The sequence below is a fragment of the Musa acuminata genome, chromosome BXJ3-5 (assembly GCF_036884655.1).
Source record: "Musa acuminata AAA Group cultivar baxijiao chromosome BXJ3-5, Cavendish_Baxijiao_AAA, whole genome shotgun sequence".
Lineage (NCBI taxonomy): Eukaryota > Viridiplantae > Streptophyta > Magnoliopsida > Zingiberales > Musaceae > Musa > Musa acuminata.
Genome location: NC_088353.1, coordinates 25,307,333 through 25,315,000, shown reverse-complemented (window position 1 = coordinate 25,315,000; position 7,668 = coordinate 25,307,333).

The window sequence follows — 7,668 nt, the reverse complement described above, 5'->3', positions numbered from 1 at the left end:
CACTCGAAGTGACTCATGAAGGCACTAGTAGAGTGAATGAGTCAAAAATTAATCTTTTAGTACATACTTATGAGTTGTTTTAGATGAAACCGAGAAAGACCATTGGAGATATGTACACCCAATTTACGGATGTCGTCAATGGTCTAAAAGGACTTGGTAAAAGTTTCTCAGATTTTGAACTTGTTAATAAAATTTTAAGATCCCTTCCAAAGAGTTGGGACCCTAAAGTACTGGTCATTCAAGAGGCCAATGATCTAAATAATTTTTCTCTCGAAGAACTAATTGGGTCACTAATGACATGAAATGAATTGTAAAGCTTACGAAGACCTTGAGGACACACTTCCAAAGAACATGAAGGATATGACACTAAGAACTCAAAAAGACTACTTGAAAGAAAACTCAAGTAATGAGGACCTTGATAAAGATTTGACACTTTTAACAAGAAAATTTAAAAAATTCATAAAAAGAATAAATTTAAAAATAATACTAAAAATAAATTTGAACCCAAGAAAGATCAAGTAATATGCTACGAATGCAAGAAGTTGGGACATTATAAGAGCGAATATCCCCTAGCCAAGAAGAGGCAGCCAAAGAAGAAGACTCTCAAAGTAAAATGGGATGACTCAAGTGCATCTGAAGAAGAGGAGCCAACCAACACCGAGCAAGTTGCTCATTATACGCTAATGGCTATCAGAGATGAGGTAAGTAATTCAATTGATGCAAATTTATCTTTTGATGAATTATTAAGTACTTTTCATGATTTGTTTGATGAATGTAAATTAATTAGTAAAAAATATAAATTATTAAAAAAGGAGTATTCTTTTCTTGTTAGTGATTTGGATAGATTAAAAGTTGAGCATAATAGTAGTTTAACTCCTTGTACGAAATGTGATGAACTAGAAATACTTAAAAAGGAAAACTTGTTATTCAAAGAAACCTTAGAAAAATTTGAGGTTGGTAGCAAGTCTTTGAACATGATCCTTACCAATAAGGGTCACGTTCATAGGAGAGGTAGAATCGGATTTGTGAGTAGCTCTCACCAAAATCCAATCACCTTTATTAAAGGACCAATCTTGCATGTTTCACCTCACACCAAATGTAAATTTTGTTGCAAACTCGGACATATTACCTATAAATGTCCACTTAAAAGATGTAGTCCATATAGATTGATTTGGGTTCCTAAAAAAATCTCAAATGACTCAATGCAATATGATAAGATATGTAGATCGATTTTTGAGGCACCCAAGGCCAAATGGGTATCTAAAAATTATCCTTTTTTAAGAAAAATGTACCATTACAAGCTAGGAGCAAGAGATAGTGCCTTGATAGTAGATGCTCAAGGCATATGACCGGAGATCCATCTCAATTTTCTAAACTCACTAACCTAGACGAAGGATATGTCACCTTCAGAGACAACAACAATAGTACAATCATTGACAAATGAACCATATGTGACAAATCCAACCTCTTTATTGAAGATGTGTTATTGGTTGATGGCTTCAAGCATAACCTCTTGAACATTAGTCAATTGTGTGATAAAGGATATATTATTAAATTTGAATCTAATGCTTGTATTATTGAAAAATCATACAAAAACGTATCTATGATTGCACTAAAATAAAATGACATATACACTATTGACATTAATGATCTTTGTAATGAAATATGTTTTTCGGTTTTGAATGACAATATTTGACTTTGGCATAGGAGATTAAGTCATGCTAGTATGAAACTAATCTTTTAAATCTCATCTAAAAAACTTATGAGGGGAATTCCTCACATTAAATTTATTAAAAACAATGTGTGTGATGTATGTCAACTAGGAAAATAAATAAAAGGTAGTTTCAAACCAAAAAATCAAATAAGCACCTCTAGACCATTTGCAATTGATCCATATGGACTTGTTTGGACCAATTGCTATATCAAGCCTAAAAGGTAGCAAATATGTCTTTATTATTATTGACAATTATAGTAGATATACTTGGATTTACTTCTTAGCACACAAAAATGATTGCTTTAGGTATTTCTCTAAATTTTATAAACTTGTTCAAAATGAAAAGAGTTTTATGATTTCGTCAATTCAAAGTGATCACGATAGTAAATTTCAAAATCGTGATTTCCAAGAATTTTATGAATATAATAGATACAACCACAACTTTTCTACTCCAAGAAATCCTCAACAAAATAAAGAAGTAAAAAGAAAGAATAGAAACTTACAAGAAATGATTAGAACCATGTTAAACGAATATAGCCTACCCAAATAATTTTGGGTCGAAGCCGTAAATATGGCATGCTATGTCATGAATAGGGTTCTAGTAAGACCATTACTTTCCAAAACTCCTTATGAGTTGTGAAATAACAAAAAAACTTAATGTTTCATATTTTAAAGTTTTCATGTGTAAATATTTTATTTTGAATGAAAAAGATACCTTAGGAAAGTTTGATGCAAAATCCGATGTAGAAATTTTTTTTGGTTATTCTTCTATTTCAAAGGCTTTTCGAATCTTCAATAAAAGAACTTTAGTTATAGAAGAATCAATTCATGTTATTTTTAATGAAATTTTTGAAGTTAAGAAAAATGACTTTGATGATGATCTTAATTTTGATACTTTAAATTTAAATTAATCTCCCTCTCCATCTAGCAACTTGAATGTATTTTTTTCAGAACCTTTTTTACTGAAGGAATAGAAGTATGTAGATGCTCATCTTAAAGAGCTAATTATAGGAGACACATCGAAAGGGATTCAAACTCATTCTTCTCTTAAGAATTTTTGTGCCAACGCTGCTTTTCTCTCCCAAATTGAACCTAGATACATTGATGAGACCTTGAAAGATGATTCATGGGTTATCACAATGCAAGAAGAGTTGAATCAATTTAAGAGAAATAAGGTATGAAAGCTTATTCTGAGTCCAAATGACAATTTAGTTATTGGTACTAAATGGGTCTTTAGAAACAAGCAAGATGAATTTGGTATCATAGTTAGAAACAAGGCTAGATTAGTGGCCAAAGGTTTCAACCAAGAAGAAGGTATCGATTATGAAGAAACATTCGCTCTTGTGGCTCGATTAGAAGCCATAAAGGATGCTACTTGCCTTTGTAGTAATAATTTTAAGTTGTTTCAAATGGATGTTAAAAGTACTTTTCTTAATGGCTTTATTTCCGAAGAAGTTTATATTGAACAACCTCCTGGATTTGAGAATGATAATCTCCCTAATCATGTGTTTAAATTGACTAAATCTCTCTATGGATTGAAACAAGCCCCAAGGGCTTGGTACGAAAGACTTAGCTCATTTCTTATTAAAAATAATTTCTCTAAAGGCAAGGTCGATACTACATTATTTATCAAAATTTTAAAAATAATTTTTTTATTATTCAAATTTATGTTGATGATATTATTTTTGGTTCCACGAATGAATCTCTATATAAATCATTTGCTAAAAGTATGAATCTTGAATTTAAAAGGAGTTTGATGAGGGAATTAACTTTCTTTTTATGCTTATAAATCAAACAACTAAGTAATGATATATTTCTTAGTCAAACAAAATATGCTTTAGATTTGCTAAAAATATTTAATATGGATAGCTTAAAGGCTATCAACACTCCTATGAGCACGTTCACTAAGTTAGATATTGATGAAAGTGGAGAAAGCTTTGATAAAAAAACTTATAGGGATATGATAGGAAGTTTACTATACCTCACCACAACTAGACCGGATATCATGTTTAGTATAGGACTTTGTGCTAGGTTTCAATCTAATTTTAAGATATCTCATCTTAAAGCAGTTAAGATAATACTTAGATATCTTAAAGGAACTATAAATCTAGGATTATGGTATCCAAAATTTGAAAACTTTGAGCTAATCGCTTATGCTGATGCAGATTTTGCTAGATGTAGATTAGATAAAAAAACACATTAAGAATATGTCAATTTTTAGGACACACTTGTTTCTTGGTCTTCCAAGGAACAAAACTCGATTGCACTATCTACAATCGAAGCTGAGTACATTACAGCTAGTGCATGTTGTGCACAAGTTGTATGGATGAAAAACACTTTAGAGGATTATAAGATTAATCTTAAAAATATTTCCATAAAATGTGATAAACAAGTGTAATATGTTTAACAAAAAATCCCATTCAACACTCTAGAACAAAACATATTAATATTAGGCATTATTTTATACGAGATTATATCAATAATCATGATGTAATCTTAGAATTTATTGATACGAAACATCAATTAGCTGATATATTTACAAAACCTTTAAGTGAAGAATAATATGATTTTCTTAGAAGAGAATTAGGAATGTTAATTTGTCCAAATGCATAAATTTGATGTATATCTTTTTTGGACTATCTTTTTGTATTTCATAAATGGAGCTTTCATGAATTTATTTCATCTTTATCTTCCTTGATATCAAGTTTATTTCATATCCTTGTTCCATCACTTAATGATGTTTGATATATGGAATTCATTAACAAATGCATCTCTCACGGATTTCACTATTATAAATTATTAATGAGAAATGTATTTGATGTAATGTTACTCTCACTATCAAGTTCTATTCGTAAATTTCTCTTCTATATGATACTCCTCTCCCACGAATTCCTCTTTATTCCTCTCATAAAAGATGAATTTTCTGAATTCTAATGGATATCTCGATCATTGAAAGATGAATTTTAACGTGTGATTATTACTTGCAAGAGTGGGGTTTGATTTTGTATGGATATCTTGATCATTTTCATGATTCCCTTCTCTTTGTCAAAATAAAAGTATGTTTTAACAAAAAAACTTATTTATTATTTCTGACTTGATTCAATTCATTTTACAAATTTAGTTCTTAATGCTTGAAATATGATTGGTATTGTCAAATACAAATTAAAATGTGGAATGGATTTTTACCACACTTGTATTGTTTGAATTATCCTCCTTTTTGTTGATGACAAAGGGGGAGAGATAATACCAAAATATGATAAATTGATGACAAATATATATAATGTATTTCATTATATATACTTGAAATATTTATTTGATAAATTTTCTTCATTATGATAAGATATCTAGAGCTTAACCTGCTATTTTACAATTGATATCTTGCCATAGAATGATGAATTGCTATCCTTGTCATCTCTCATATTTGAGATATCATACTTGAAAATGGATATCATGCCGTGACATCGTTTTGATAAATACTTGGCATTGTATTTTGAAAATATTAGATCATGATAGGAATCATGATGTGCATATAATAAGTTTAATGAACCTAACTTATCGGTTTGATTTTTGAATTCAAAGGCCTTGAATTCAAGAGTGTCTTTTCTCAATTATGGTATATAGATAGGGGGAGTTAAGATTAATTCTATCACTAATTGGTTGTCATCATCAAAAAGGATAGATTGTTGAATCTCGGATTTTGATGATGAAATCAATTGGTAAATTATTTGATATAATCTATGTGTTGAGATAAGTGTGTAGGATTAACTATGATAGCAGTAAGGCGTAAAGCAGGTGATGAGTCGGAGTCGAAGACTCGGACAATATACCGGGAGCTCGTCGAGAGTTCATCGTAAGATCACCGGAAGTACGCTGGAAGACTAGCCAAGAGTTGGTCAGGAATTCATTGGAAGCTCGCTGGAAGACTCGCCAAGAAGTTCACCAAAGGATCGCCGAGTGAAAAATCGACGTACTGAATCATGCTTGCTTTAATTGTAGTTAGAACGATAATTAGAGTTTGATTTGGGAGGTAATCCCATCAACTCTGTTAGAGGCCAATTGGGCTCGGAGCTAGGATGGTTTGGGTCGAATATAAGGCCCAACCAGGTTGTTGGGCTCTGACCAGCGGTGGCACTACTAGGCCCGACGGTGGCACCACTTAGAAGACCCAGTCTCCTAGGTGGTCTGGGCGATGGTACCGCTAGCAATTATTGCTATCAACGATGGTACCACACTTGTCAAGCGGTGGTACTACCCCTGTCAGGTGGTGGTACTGCCAGAGCTCGATCTCGAAGCTCTGCTGATAGTAGTACCACCCAAATTGAGTGGTAGTACCGCCTAGTGTCAGACTACAAGCGGTAGTACTACCTAGTAATGGCGATGGTACCATTAGTACCCCGAAAAATTGGGATAAGACACTTTTTGGCTCTATTTTTGAAGCTATTGGCGGCTATAAATACCCCACCCTTTTTTGCATGAAAGGGTACCTAAGTATGATTGTAATATTGAATCATTGAGGTATAAAAGTGCTAGAGTTTTCCTTCCTCTCTTAGCCTTGTAACCATCCAAGAAAGAGGAGAGAAAGTTGTAAGGGTTGTCTCCTAAACCCGATAAAAGGAGAAAAGAGCTGTAAAAGGTGGTTGGCCTTCGCCTATTGAAGGAAGGCTTTTAGTGGACGCTGATGATCTCGATGGAGGAGAAATCCGAAAGTGGATGTAGGTCACATTGACTGAACCACTCTAAATTCTGGTTTGCTTTTCCTTTTGTGCAATTTACTTTAACTGTAAATCATTTTATAGCAAATTGCTTCTTCTCCTCTTCTTGCTTTCACTATGTTTACGCTCTTATATGTTCAAGTTGTTATCTTTCCAAATCGATTTCAATCATACGTACAAAATATTTTCTAAAATCAAAGAATTTTTTGTTGCATTAATTCACCCCCCCGCTCTTAGTGCTGCTCTTGATCCTAACAGTTATCCGTCTAACTCTTCTATATAAAGAGAATCTATCATTTGATTTTACATGATGTAATCTTCTCTTCTCACTTTATGCTCTTAATTTTTCATAAATACCTTCTTTAATTCTTCATGATACTCCATCAACCTCTAATTGCAAAAAGGAAATCTCCATGTTATTTTTGTTGAATCTCAGATTTTGATGATGAAACTAATTGATAGTATTTATGATTTGATCTGTGTTTTGAGTGATGCTAGATGCTTCGATCAGGGAGAGATAATTAAAGCAGGAAGAATCATGTTGGGCCAGAGGAAAATATGTTAGAAGATTGGACGTCGTGTCGAAGGATCAGTCGACATATCGGTAGAAGGCTTTCGTCCATGGATTTGGGCATCGGGCTAAGAAGAGTGGATATTACGTCAAGGATATCGGAGTTGCGGAGGTCAACTGGCCAATTAGACAATAGGCCGCAAGAGAGGACAATGCATCGAAGAATCGGATGAAGCGTCGATGAACCAATGACATGCCGGACAACATGATTCATGCTTATTAATAATTGTCTAGATCGAAGTGTGTTTTATATGTGCAGGATTAACTACGATAGCAAGGCATAAAGCAAAATGAAGTCCCGAAGTCAAGAACGTGATTTCGTTGGGAGTTCGAGAGTTCGTTGGAAGTCCAGGAGCTTGCCAAAGAAGCTCATTGAAACTCACCAAGAAGATTATTGTGAAGTCCAGGAGCTTGTCGGGAGTCCGCTGGAACATTGCCGAGAGGTCATCGGAAGTTCGCCGGAAGATCGTCGAAAGCTCGTCGGAAGAAACTAAACTTACGGACTTGTTTAAGCTTAGTAAACGTCTTAAATTTTATAGTTAGCACATAATTGGGATTGGAATTGGCCTAACCCAATTATAGACTAGTTGGGCCTATGTAAGGACTATGTTGGGCCCATAAAAGGCCCAAACAGTGACCCAAGAGGTGATACAGTAGTAGCATAGTCTCCG